The sequence below is a fragment of the Mustela erminea genome, chromosome X (assembly GCF_009829155.1).
Source record: "Mustela erminea isolate mMusErm1 chromosome X, mMusErm1.Pri, whole genome shotgun sequence".
NCBI lineage: Eukaryota > Metazoa > Chordata > Mammalia > Carnivora > Mustelidae > Mustela > Mustela erminea.
Window position 1 is genome coordinate 42,956,486 of NC_045635.1, and position 13,512 is coordinate 42,969,997.

The window sequence follows — 13,512 nt, forward strand, 5'->3', positions numbered from 1 at the left end:
TATATTACTGTTAGAATATAGACCTCATTCAGTTTTTACCATTAAAAAACCCTGCATTTGTGTGTATGTGTGTGTATGTGTGTAGTTTTATGCTACTATCACAGTCAAGATCCAGAACTGGTCCATCACCACCGAAGAACCCCTTCATGTTACCTCTTTGTATTCACTCTATCACTGCCCCTTCTCCAAACTGGCTGTACCATCCTACATTCACACCAGCAATGTGTGGAGATCCAGTTTCTCTGTGTCCTCAGCAGCATTTGGTATTTATCACTATTTTGTTATTTCAACTGTTCTAATAGGTGCCTGGTGATAGCACATGTTGGTCTTTCTTTTTTTAAGATTTTATTTTATTTATTTGACAGACAAAGATCACAAGTAGGCAGAGAGGGAGGCGGAGAGAGAGGAGGAAGCAGGCTCCCCACTGAGAAGAGAGCCCGATGCGGGGCTCGATCCCAGGACCCTGAGATCATGATCTGAGCCGACGGCAGAGGTTTAACCCACTGAGCTACCCAGGCGCCCCACATGTTGGTCTTAATTTACATTTCTCTAATGGCCAGTGATGTTGAACATTTTTCCAGATACTAGCTTACCATCTATATTTCCTTTTTGGTGAAATGTATGTTCATGTCTTTTGCCATTCCTAGGTGGATTGTTTGCTTTTTATTGTTGTGCTCTGAGAGGTTTTTATATATACTAGATAGAAGGCCTTGGTCGGATATGGGGCCGGCACATATTTTCTCCCAGTCTATAACAAGTCTTTTCATCTTTTTAAAAAAAAGATTTTATTTATTTATTTATTCATGAGAGAGAGAGAGAGAGCGAGAGAGCGCACACAGGCAGAGAGAGTAGCAGGCAGAGGCAGAGGGAGAAGCAGGAGCCCGATGTGGGACTCGATCCCAGAATGCTGGGATCATGATGTGAGCTGAAGGCAGCCGCTTAACCAACTGAGCCACCCAGGCATCCCTTTTTTTTTTTTTTTTTTTAAATTATACTAGGTATTTAGGATAGTTATACTTTATTTATTTTAAAAAAGATTTTATTTATTTATTTGACAGAAAGAGACACAGCGAAAGAGGGAACACAAGCAGAAGGAGTGGGAGAAGCAGGCTTCCTGCCAAGTAGGGAGCCCGATGAGGGGCTCCATTGCAGGACCCTAGGATCATGACCTGAGCCAAAGGCAGACATTTAATGACTGAGCCACCTAGGCACCCCATCTTTCATCTTTTTAAAAAAACTTATTTATTTATTTATTTATTTGACAGAGAGAGAGAGAGATCACAAGTAGGCAGAGGGGCAGGCAGAGAGAGAAGGGGAAGCGGGCTCCCCACTGAGCAGAGAGCCCGATGTGGGACTCGATCCCAAGACCCCAGGATTATGACCTGAGCTGAAGGCAGAGGCCCTAACCCACTGAGCCCCCCAGGTGCCCCATCTTTCATCTTTTTAACAGAGTCTTTCAATGGAAACTGTCTTTAATTTTGATAAAGTCCAATCATCAATTTTTCCTTTTAAGGATTGTGCTTTTGGTGTCAAGTTTAAGAACTTTTATTGAGTCTGAGGTCCCAAAGATTTTTTCCTATGTTCTGATTCTAAAAGCTTGTTTCTAAAACAGTTTTACATTTTACATTAACTCCATGATCCATTTTCAGTTAATTGTACAAGGTTTGTGGTTCAGGTTAAGGGTTTTTTTGTTTTGTTTCGTTTTGTTTTGTTTTGCTTGTAGATATCCAGTTGCTCCAGCACCATTTGTTGAAAAGGCTATGGTTGGGGCGCCTGGGTGGTTCAGTGGATTAAGCCTCTGCCCTTGGCTCGGGTCATGATCTCAGGGTCCTGGGATCAAACCCCACATCAGACTCTCTGCTCAGTGGGGAGCCTGCTTCCCCCTCTCTCTCTGCCTGCCTCTCTGCCTCCTTGTGATCTCTCTCTGTCAAATAAATAAGTAAAATATTAAAAAAGAAAAGAAAAGGCTATGGTTCCTCCCTTGGATTGTTTTTGCATCTTTGTCAAAAAACAGTTGGGTGTTATTTGTGTGGGTCTATTTATGGGTTTTTGATTCTGTTCCATTGATTATATCTGTATCTCTGTTAATACAGTAATTACCTTGATTACTATAGCTATGTAGTAAGCACTTCATCAGGTAGAGTGATCCCTCCCAACTTATTCTTTTTAAAAAATCATTTTATTTTTAATTAAATATTTTGAAATTAGCTTAAAACTAAATTTAAATTAAAAATCAAGTATGTTTTATTTAAAATTTTATTTTAATATTGCTATCTTAAGGTTTGTGCCTTCCCATATAAATATTATTTTGTTTTATTTTACTTTTAAGATTTAATTATCTGAGAGAGGAAGAGAGAGCATGAGTAGGGGAGGGGCAAAAGGAGAAGGAGAAGCACACTCCCCACTGAGCAGGGAACCCTACACTACACGGGGCTTCATCCTGGGACCCCGGGATCAGGACCTGAACTGAAGACAGACAGTTAACTGACTTCAGGCACCCCTCCATATAAATTTTAGAATAAGCTTGTCTGTGTCTACAGAACACCTTGATAAGGAATACATTAAACCTATAGATTTGGAGAGAATTGGCAGCTTTATTATTTTGGATCTTTCAATCTATAAACATGGCATATTTCTCCATTTATCTAGGTCTTTGATTTCTTTCATCAGCATTTTGTAATTTTCAGCATACAGGTCCTGTACACACTTGTAGATCTTATAGTTATGTCTTGAACAACATGGGTTTGAACTGCATGGGTCTATTTATATCTGGATATTTTACAGTACAGTATTGTAAATGTATTTCCTTTTATGGTTTGCTTAAAAACATTTTCTTTTCTCTAGCTAACTTTGTTGTAAGAATACAGTATATGATACACATAACATAATACACAAAATATGTGTTAATTGACTGTTTATGCTATTGTAAGGCTTCTGGTCAATGGTAGGTTATTAGTAGTTACATTTTTGGGGAGTCAAAAGTTATACAGAGATTTTCAGCTGCACAGGGGTCAGCACCCCAGCCCCTGCATTGTTCAAGGGTCAACTGTATATCTAAGTATTTCATTTTCTTTGACACAAACGTAAGTGGTACTGTGTTTTAAATTTTGGTTTTCACAAGTTTGTTGTATGTATGTATATATATATAAAACATACATACATACAATTGGTTTTTGAGTGCTGACTTTGTATTCTGAAACCTTGCCAAACTCACTTATTAGTTCTGGGAGGAGGTTTTAGAAGGTTTGTTTGTTTTGTAGATTTCTTGGGATTACTTATACAGAGCTTTACAAATAGGGATACTTTTATTTCTTCATTTAAAAAAAATCTGCATAAGCTGGTGCAGCCTCTCTGGAAAACAGTATGGAGGTTCCTAAAAAAGTTGAAAATACACCTACCCTATGACCCAGCAATTACACTGTATTTACCCCAAAGATACAAATACAGTGATCCGAAGGGGCACCTGCACCCCAGTGTTTATAGTAGCAATGTCCACAATAGCCAAACTATGGGAAGAGCCCAGATGTCCATCGACAGATGAATGGATAAAAAAGATGTGGTATAAAATTAGTATAAACTGAGGCCATTCTTCTTTTTGGAAGAGTGCAGTATTTTCTCAGTAGAATCAAGGAATTTAATTTTTATTTAACTCTGGAAGTCAATTATTGAGTCCTAACATGGGGCTGGGCTCTTTTGGGAATAAGATAATTATATTAGTCCCATTCCCGACCCTCAAATAGCATCATGATCCATTGGCTCGCTCAGACTTAAGTGACAGACTGGAGGATACAAAAGGTGTTATTGGTCTGGCAATGAGAGCTATAGACATTTTTGGGGTTTATCAGTGGGAAAGACATCAGTTAGGGCTACAAGAGGTGTGTGTGTAGGGGGACTAGCAGATAATTTAAAAATTTATATATGAATGAAAATAAGGCCAGAGTTGGGGGGCAACAAGTGTATGGCCACGTAAATATAATAAAATGGCAAACGTGTACCCTAACATATCAATAATTAACTTAAATATAAATAGTTTAATTATACCAATTAAAATAGATATTAGCAGCATAGATTTAAAAAATTAATCTAATCATATACTGTCTGTAAGAAACCCACTTCAGGGACACCTGGGTGTCTCAGGTGGTTAAGCATCTGCCTTTGGCTCAGGTCATGATTCCAGGGTCCTGGGATCGAGCCCCGCATCGGGCTTCCTGCTCAGTGGGGAGCCTGCCTCTCCCTCTCCCTCTGCTGCTCTTCCTGCTTGTGCTCTCTTGCACTCTGTCAAATAAATAAATAAAGTCTTTGAAAAAATAAAAAGGAAAAGAAACCCACTTCAAATACAATCATATAGGTAGGTGAAAAGTAAAAGGATAGAAATATGAATATAATGCAAACATTAATTTTTAAAAAGCAGGAGTGACCGTATTAATATTAAAGCAGACTTCAGGGCGCCTGGGTGGCTCAGTGAGTTAAGCCTTTGCCTTCGGCTCAGGTCATGATCTCGGGGTCCTGGGATCGAGTCCCACATTGGGCTCTCTGCTTGGCAGGGAGCCTGCCTTCTCCTCTCTCTCTCTCTGCCTGTTTGTGATCTCTCTCTCTCTCTCTCTCTCTGTCAAATAAATAAATAAATAAATCTTTAAAAAAATAAAGTAGACTTCAGAGCAAAGATAATTACTAGAAACAAAGGACATCACATAATGGTAAAAGAAGCAGTTCACTAAGAAGAGATACTGAGGCAGAAAAAGCATCTACAAAATCCAGAACCCATCCATGATTGTTAAAAAAAAGAAAACTCATCAAACTAGGAATAGAGAAAAATTTCCTTGACTTGATAAAGAATACAACTGAGCCACCCAGGCGTCCCTGAAGGCAGAGGTTTTAACCCACTGAGCCACCCAGGGACCCCAGACATTGCATTTTTAAAAGCCTTAGAAAGTATCACTAGAACTTTATAGCTATATTGCTTGATAAAAATATATTTAGTAAATCTAAATTTAAAAATAATAAATTATTTTTAAATACAGTTTTCATTAACCCTGTCTGCCCCTTGGAATTGTCTAGGTGAACTTTTAAAAATACCAATTATCAGGCCCACCTTATTACCAATCAAGCTGGGTCTGGGGTTCAGGCATCAACATTCAAAACTCATTTCCCAGATTATCTGAACATGTATCTGGGGTTGAGGATGGCTGGTTTAGAACATATATTATGTTCTATATATTAGACCTTTGGTAAAATGTTAGTGGTAGGGAGAAAGATAAAACATGAAACTCGGGTGCCTGGGTGGCTCAGTGGGTTAAAACCTCTGCCTTCGGCTCCGGTCATTGTCCCAGGGTTCTTGGATTGAGCTGTCTGCTCAGCGGGGAGCCTGCTTACCCCTCTCTCTCTACCTGCCTCTCTGCCTACTTGTGATCTCTGTCTGTCAAATAAATAAATAAATAAATCTTAAAAAAAAAAAAAACCAACCATGAAGGTCTTATCTTAAAATCAAGCAACTTGGGGCGCCTGGGTGGCTCAGTGGGTTAAAGCCTCTGCCTTCAGCTCAGGTCAAGCCCCGCATCCGGCCTTCTGCTCAACAGGGAGCCTGCTTTCCTCCTTTCTCTCTGCCTGCCTCTCTGCCTACTTGTGATCTCTGTCTGCCAAATAAATAAATAGAATCTTTTTTTAAAAAAATCAAGCAACTTATTAGAGATTGGTGGATAAGTCATTTTTGGAAGGCCCTGCTTGAGAGAAATTAAAGACGGGCTAAATATTTGTAGATGGTGAAGCAGAGGGAGCAAAAGGGCATTAGAGCTGCAATTTAGGGCCTTGCAGGTCTGCCTCATGTGATTAAAAGTACAAGAGGCTGGGGAGCCTGGGTGGCTCCGTCGTTTGGCGTCTGCCTTCAGCTCGGATAATGATCACAGGGTCCTGGGATCAAGCCCCACATTGGCCTCTTTGCGGGGAGCCCGCTTCTCCCTCTCCCACTTCCCCTGCTTGTGTTCCCTCTCTCGCTGTGTCTCTCTGTGTCAAACAAATAATTTTTTTAATCTTTAATTAAAAAAAAAAACTACAAGAGGCTATGGCAGTTTATATTTTCCAAGTCCATAGAGAGATAAAAGCAGAAGGGAAAGAAAGAAGAAAACATTAACTCCTAAATCGAGAATATTCTGTGGTTCTTACAGTATCACTTAAAATATTTTATTTTACAAAGTGGCCCTTGGTACCTTCTCACATCCTCTCTTTGGGCCTCCATCAGCATTTGGTGGTCATAACTAATGGACTCATGTACCAAGATAGAAAGTAGTGGAGGTGTGTCTGAAGAAGACGACGAGACAATCAAGAGACCAAAAGAGGGTCTATACTATGCAGGTGTCCAGAAGGATATACATTCAGGAAAGCTGCAAAAGTTAGAAGACACGCCTCTCTCATCCCAAGAGGTAACTACAAAACGTGCCTCTAAAGAGAATCATAGCATTTTTAAAACTGTATAATTCAGTGTGCTTTTTAGTATATTCACAAAAATGTGCAACCATCACTAGTAACTAATTCTAGAACATTTTCATCATCTCCCAAAGAAATCCTGTACCCATAAGCAGTCATTTGGCCCATTCTTCCCTCCTCCCAGGCCCTGGTCGTTGCTAACTTCTTTTCTGTCTCTATGGATTTGCTTATGTTGACCATTTTATTTCAGTGGCATTGTACAAAATGTAGCCTTTTTTGCCTGGCTTCCTCCACTTTGCATAATGTTCTCAAGGTTGGACCATGTTATACCAAGTATTAGTGCTTTACTATGGCTGAATAATATTCTGTTGTATTGGTGCGCCACATTTTGTGTATCTGTTCATCAGCAGATGGACAGTTAGGTGATTTCCATTTTTGGTGACTGTAAATAATGCTGCTGTGAACATTTGTGTACAAATCTTTTGTGTGGACATATGTTTTCATTTCTCTCGGGTGTATACCAAAGAACAGGATGCTGGGTCATATGGCAGTTCAATGTTTAACTTTTTGGGGAACCGCTGACCTGTTTTCTACCCCAGCTGCACCATTTTATACTCCCATCAGCAATGTATGAAGGTTCCCATTTCCCTGCCTGTCAACACTTACTGTCTGTCTTTAAATTATTGCCATCCTAGTGGGTGTGAAGTGGTATCTCACTGTGGTTTTGATACGCATTTTCCCTGATTCCTAAGGACAGCTGGGCATGTCTTCATGTGCTTCGTGGTCATTTGTAGATCTTCTTTAGAGAAATGTCTATTCAGGTCCTTTGCCAGGTTACCTGCATCCTGCATGGCAGGTCAACCCACAACCTTTGTTGCAGTTTGCCCCAAACCATCAGAAATTCATCAACAGGGGCACCTGGGTGGCTCAGTGGGTTAAGCCACTGCCTTCGGCTCAGGTCATGATCTCAGGGTCCTGGGATCGAGTCCTGCATCGGGCTTTCCCCTCGGTGGGGAGCCTGCTTCCCCCCTCTCTCTCTGCCTGCCTCTCTGCCTACTTGTGATCTTTCTCTGTCAAATAAATAAATAAAATCTTAAAAAAAAAATTAAAAAAAAAAAAGAAATTCATCAACAGCTGCCAGCTTCCCTCTTGTTGGCTCCAGCTTTCAACTCAGTACTCAACAGGGAAAGCCAAATCTACTTCCCAAACCAATCACATAAGATCCGGCTTCTTAGTAGCCATGCTCCAGCTTATAAAAAAATAATTTATTTGGGGGTGGGGGAGGGGCAGAGCACGAGAGAGTCCTAAGCAGCCTCTGCACTGAACATGGAGCCCAAGGCAGGACTCTGTCTCAGGACCCTGAGATCACGACCTGAGCTGAAACCAAGAGTAAGACGCTTAACGGACTGTGCCACCCAGGCACCCCACAGCCCACTTCCAGCTTTTCCTACCAACAGCGTCCCATCAGAACCGAGAGACAGCATATACAAATGGGCAGTGATCAGACCACATATAAAAATAGAACTTGGGGACACCTGGGTGTCTCTGCCTTCGGCTCAGGTCATGATCCTAGAGTCCTGGGATTGAGTCCCACATCTGGCTCCCTACTCTGCTGGGAGCCTGCTTCTCCCTCAACCTCTCTTTCTCTCTCTGTCTCATGAATAAATAAATAAAATCTTAAAAAAAAAAAAAGAACTTGGCTCTACAACCTGCAGCAACCTGCCCAGGAAAACAGACCCTTATCAACAATAAACAATACAGGAAGCCAGCCTGCTATAAATCATACACCTTCTGTAACAACCAGCCCTAAATGGCCAGGACTTGATTAGTAACTGACAAGCTTCCTTCATTCTCCGGCTTCTAAATTCGGACCAACGGGAGAAGGCGAAGTATGTACCCCGAACTAATCATCTAGGAAGCCCTGCTTCTAGTTAATCTGCCTACAGCTTCCCCATGCCAATGGCCTCCCATCAGGGCACGCCTGAAGCCTTCTCTCTCTTTTTTACTAGAAAGCTTTACCTTCTCTGTCTGCCTTTGAGTCTCTGCTGAAAGGCAAGTGATGGTGTATGACACCCTTGCTCTCAGAAGCTCAGAATAAATGGCCTTTGCTTTTCTCATTTGGTTTGTCTTCATTTCTTTCCACAGGGCATACCTGACGTCTTTCCTTTTTTTTTTTTTTTTTTTCACTATAAAACTTTCCTAGGGACGCCTGGGTGGCTCAGTTGGTTAAGCAGCTGCCTTCGGCTTAGGTCATGATCCCAGAGTCCTAAGATCGAGTCCCACATCGGGCTCCTTGCTCAGCGAGGAGCCTGCTTCTCCCTCTGCCTCTGCTGCCACTCAGCCTGCCTGTGTGCTCTCTCTCTCTCACAAATAAATAAATAAAATCTTTAAAAAAAAAACCAAACTTTCCCACTCTGCTGCCTGCTTTGCATCTCTGCCAACCGTAATCGATGATGCCTGACTCCCTTGCTACAGCAAGTTCTAAATAAATCGCTTTTTTTTTAGTTGTTGTTCTTATTTGGGTGGTTTTCGTTGATTGTCACAGTGGGACTGCCAGATAAAATATAGGATGCCCTGTGAAATTTGAATTTCAGATAAACAACAAACAATTTTTAGTATGACTATGTCCCAAATACTGCATAATTGTGATTTGCTCAATCTAGAACCCGAAGCATATGTAAAAATGTAACTCCACACAGAATTCTCAGAGAGGAGCATCTTGACACAAGGCAGCCGAATAATTCTGCTTGGCTGAGCCCTCTGGTTTGCTAAATGCCAATTAAATGACACTTCTAGTTTCTGTTGTGTTGTGTTGTGTTTCTGTACCAGAAAAGAGCTTCTCCTCCAATCAGTTCATGTTTTGATTTGTCTCTATCAAGCTGGGAGACTTTTAAGTTACTGTCTGGGCTTTAGTCCCAGAAAATACAAGGCATTTTATTCTAGAAGTCCTTTGCTCCATGTGTGTTAGTTAGAGTGGCTTCCGTGGTCCCTGCTGCTGGTCTCCCCATGCTCTTCTGTGCGAGTCATGTCATTTCAGTTGCCCAAGTCCCTGGAGGTTCACGGATTTATTTTTGTCCCAACCAGATGGCTCCAGGTTCCTGTGACTCCATAGGAGTCTTTCGGATTATCCTGTTTATCTTTTCCAGTGCCCGGGGTAAGGGCAGATCTTCATGAAGCACGTTTGTCAGCAGGATAAGCCGTTCACCACCACTGCTACCTGGAAACCATAACCGAAGTTATTAGATTTCATATACGCGTTCATAATCTCCATAGCAAAAGCTGGAAGGGGATAGTTGGCTTGTTTTTTGATGCCCCCTGTGGAAAGGCAGCCCCTTCCGCAGAGAGGAAGGGGACTCTACAGGGGGCGCCAGACGCCCCCCCCACTGAGCCCTTCTTTGCCTTTAAGGAGGTGGGTGTGAAAAAGAGAAGCAGAATATCTTTAATGAGACTAATAAACCTGAAGGTAGGTGCGGTGTTTAAAGAAACAATAAGTCAAACCTGGCACAGGCACTATTTCACTGTGAAATTAAGGAATTGGTCCACAGGGAACACTTGGCTTTTATTAAAAAAATAATCTCCACACATTCCCACACAATGGAAGCTCTCTTACATGGGCCCAGGATAAAGCTGACTCTGCCCTGGTCAGCGCAGGTTTTGAAAACTTAAAAAACACGCTGGAAGTCACCCAGTACAAGATTCGGGGGGGGCCTTGATACTTACACAGGTGCACCTGTGCTCACTTGCCCAGCCAAACACATAAATCCAGGAGTTATGGATGACTCTTGTCAGGGGGTTCAGTCACCACAAACGTTCAAGATGCCGAAGGACTCACAATGGACACAGATTGTTAGATGACTGGTTCTCATTCCTAGGTCAGTTCCTCTTAGGGCCCTACCCACACAGTGCAGAAGCCAAGTGCACTCAGGAACGGCAGGGGGAGCTACTTGGCCTTTATCCCAGAGAAACCAAATTTCCGACTTTGGGGATCTAGCTGGACGACTCAGCGCCTTGTTCTGGCGGGCCTCAAGAAACTGAAAGGCTACTAAAGTAGTATGCTTGCCTCATAAGCCAATCAGAGGCTTCTGCCTACAAAAGCCATTAGGACATAGTGCTGTCCGCAAAGAGTACTATTATATAAAGGCAAAAACATGCTGGAAATACTGTCCTGATTTAATCTAGACCTCGGAAAGCTAAGCAAGGCAGTGACAGATGAGTTCTGCGTGTGTTTGGGGGTGGGGTGGGGAGGGAGTTAGGGTACAAACAGAGTAAACAAAAGGAGAAGCCAGGAAGAACAAGGAACTTTTATGAAAGGGGGAGCAAAGTGGGTGTTGCAAGAGGGGATGTGAGAGAATGAAGAATAGAAAGGAAATGTCTGGGGCACAGTTGGCTAAACGTCTGACTCTTGGTCTCTGCTCAGGTCGATCTCAGGGTCGTGGGATTTAGCCCCATGTCGGGCTCTGTGCTTGGTGAGGTCGGCTTGGGATTCTCTCTCTCTCCCTCCCTCTGTGCCTCCCCAACCTCTCTCTCCTCTCTCTCTAAAATAAAAATAAATAAATCTTTTAAAAAAGGCAATGTCAATGATAGGAAACTGAAATCGCAATGATAGCAGCTACTATAAATTTCCTGCTTTAAATCTGCTAAGTGCTCTTCACCAAATATCATGAGTAAAGCACACTACTCTGATGTAGGTCTGGTCATTCTTATTTTACAGGTGAGGAAAGTGAGGCCCAAAGTGCTTCTATCACTCAAGGTTTCAATCTAGGCTATTGACCTGTAACACATCATGCTGAGGAATTCGACTGGGCACCAGAAGGAGCTAAGATGCAGGTTTCCGATGACCAGGTCAGTCTGCCTCTGTTCCTCCACACCTTTAAATCTTCCTGCATTGAGCACCCCTCACCCTTCTTTGCCTTCCCACAGTTTATTCATATCGTTAAGCTCCACCATGGCCATATTCATTGTTTTTATTTTAAAAGGTTTCATTTACTTACTTGACAGAGAGAGAGGGAGAGAGCACAAGCAGGGGGAGTGGCAGAGGGAGAGGGAGAAGCAGGACTCTATCCCACGATCCTGGGATCAAGACCCGAGTGGAAGGCAGACGCTTAAGCGACCAAGCCACCCAGGTGCCCCCCATCATGGTCATATTCTTGAAGTATTGGTTCATATGTGTATTTTATCTCCACAACCCTTACTGTTTCCTTAAAGGAAGGGATCTTGTCTTTCTGTATCTTTCCCAGAGCAGTGAGCTTAACACACACAATGATTAATTGATTGATTAGGATTCCACCAAGCATTTCATGTAAGCTCCTTTCTACCTGTTACACTTTTAAAAAAAGATTTTATTTATTGGGGGGCCTGGGCGGCTGAGTGATTATGTGTCTGCCTTGGGCTCGGGTCATGATCTCAGGGTCCTGGGATTGAGCCCCATGTTGGGGGTCCCTCCTCAACAGGGAGCCTGCTTCTCCCTCTCCTGGTTACCCTGCTTGTGTTCTCTCTCTCGGTGTGTCTCTCTGACAAATAAATAAGTAAAATCTTAAGAGGAAAAAAAAAGAGTCTTAAAAAAAAAAAAGATTTTTTTTTTTAATTTGCCAGAGAGAGAGCAAGAGCACAAGCAGGGGGAGCTGTAGGCAGAGGGAGAAGCAGACTCCCCATTGAGCAGGAAGCCCAGTGCAGGGCTTGATGCCACCATCCTGGGATCATGACTTGAGCTGAGGCAGACGCTTAACCCACTGAGCCACCCAGGTGACCCTGTAACACTTCTAGAGTGCCTGATGTGAACACCATCATCATCAACTTCACCTGGGAAGGCAGCTTTTCTGGAAATGTGCAGAATGCAGTGCTGGGCACTGGCACTTTTGTGATCTTTCTTAATTTTCTCTACGTGTATAGTGTACATCCCCATTTTTCAAGATAAAGAAACTGAGGCCCATAGAGGTTAGAATAGCATGTGTCCAAGTGTTAGAGTAAGCAACCATTTTCTTAAGATTTTATTTATTTATGTATTTATTTGTTAGACTGACAGTGAAAAAAAGATCTCCAAGGTATATTGTGAAGTGACATAAGCAAGATTCAGAGTATTATGCAAACTTTATGTAAAGGTGTGTTTGTGTGTACATATCTAGAATACCTCTAGAAAGAGATACAAGACACCAGTAATCTTAGTTGCCTCTATGAAGGGAAGGGAACCAGATGGGATGGGGCATGGTATGGGAGGGGGATGGTTTGGGATAGGGAAAGACAGTGGTGTTTTGTTATAAAAGCCCCTGGTTGGGCACCTGAGTGGCTCACAGTTGGTTAAGCTGCTCACTTTGGCTCCCCTGCTGAGTGTGGGTCTGCTTGTTCCTCTCCCTCTGTTTTCCCCTCCCCACTCCCAGTCTTGTGCTCTCTCTAATTTTATTTATTTATTTATTGGGGTTGGGAGGGAGAGGGAGAAGGAGAGAATCTCAGACTTCACACTGAGCACAGAGCCAGATGCGAGGCTCGATCTCAGGACCCTGAGATCTTGACCTGACCTGAAACCAAGAGTCAGACACGCAAATAACTGAGCTAACCTGGCACCCCAGTTAGTTAGGTTTTAACAGAAAGCCTGGAGGCCAGAGAACATGGTCTTGCCTGCTCTGGGAAAGTTAGAGACCTGCCCTGGCAGCATTCCAAAAACAAAGCCATAAGGAGCTGGATCAAACCAGACAGGCCCATGACAAAGAAAGCCAGACACCCTGACCAAGTAAAGGAGGAAAGGTATGAAACAGGCTCCCAAGAAATCCCATCCCCAAGTAATAAATATTCCACCCCTCTTGAACAACTGTAAGTGAAAGATAGAGACTCAAAACCCCAGGGAGCTCAGCTTTCCCCTGGAGCTCACCTGCTCTCGCATCTTGAGAGTGTACTCTCTCTTTAATAAGCTTTTCCCACTTGTGCTGCTCAACCACCATGTCTGGTCTTTCCTGCAATAAGAAAGCCTTTGGTGACGTGCAGGGATGGGCTGGGTAGAGGCTTCAGGGCCTGGGGATCTCCCCAATCCACCTGGTAACAAAAGAAGGACCCAAAGATATATTGTTGATTATTATTGCACTGATTTGCTTGAACACAAAA

At 42.7% G+C, this 13,512-nt stretch overlaps 1 protein-coding gene across 2 annotated transcripts in view; it reads left to right on the forward strand.

The window, feature by feature from the left end:
* Window positions 1-13,512, forward strand: part of PAGE4 (PAGE family member 4) — a 153,374-nt gene that overhangs the window by 14,326 nt on the left and 125,536 nt on the right. The window contains exon 2 of one of the 2 annotated variants that reach the window (XM_032331261.1): window positions 11,132-11,262. The exons of the other annotated variant lie outside the window; for it this stretch is intronic. The gene's annotated coding sequence lies outside the window, so the exon portion shown is untranslated. The remainder of the gene's footprint in view (window positions 1-11,131; window positions 11,263-13,512) is intronic. 2 annotated transcript variants of the gene reach the window in all.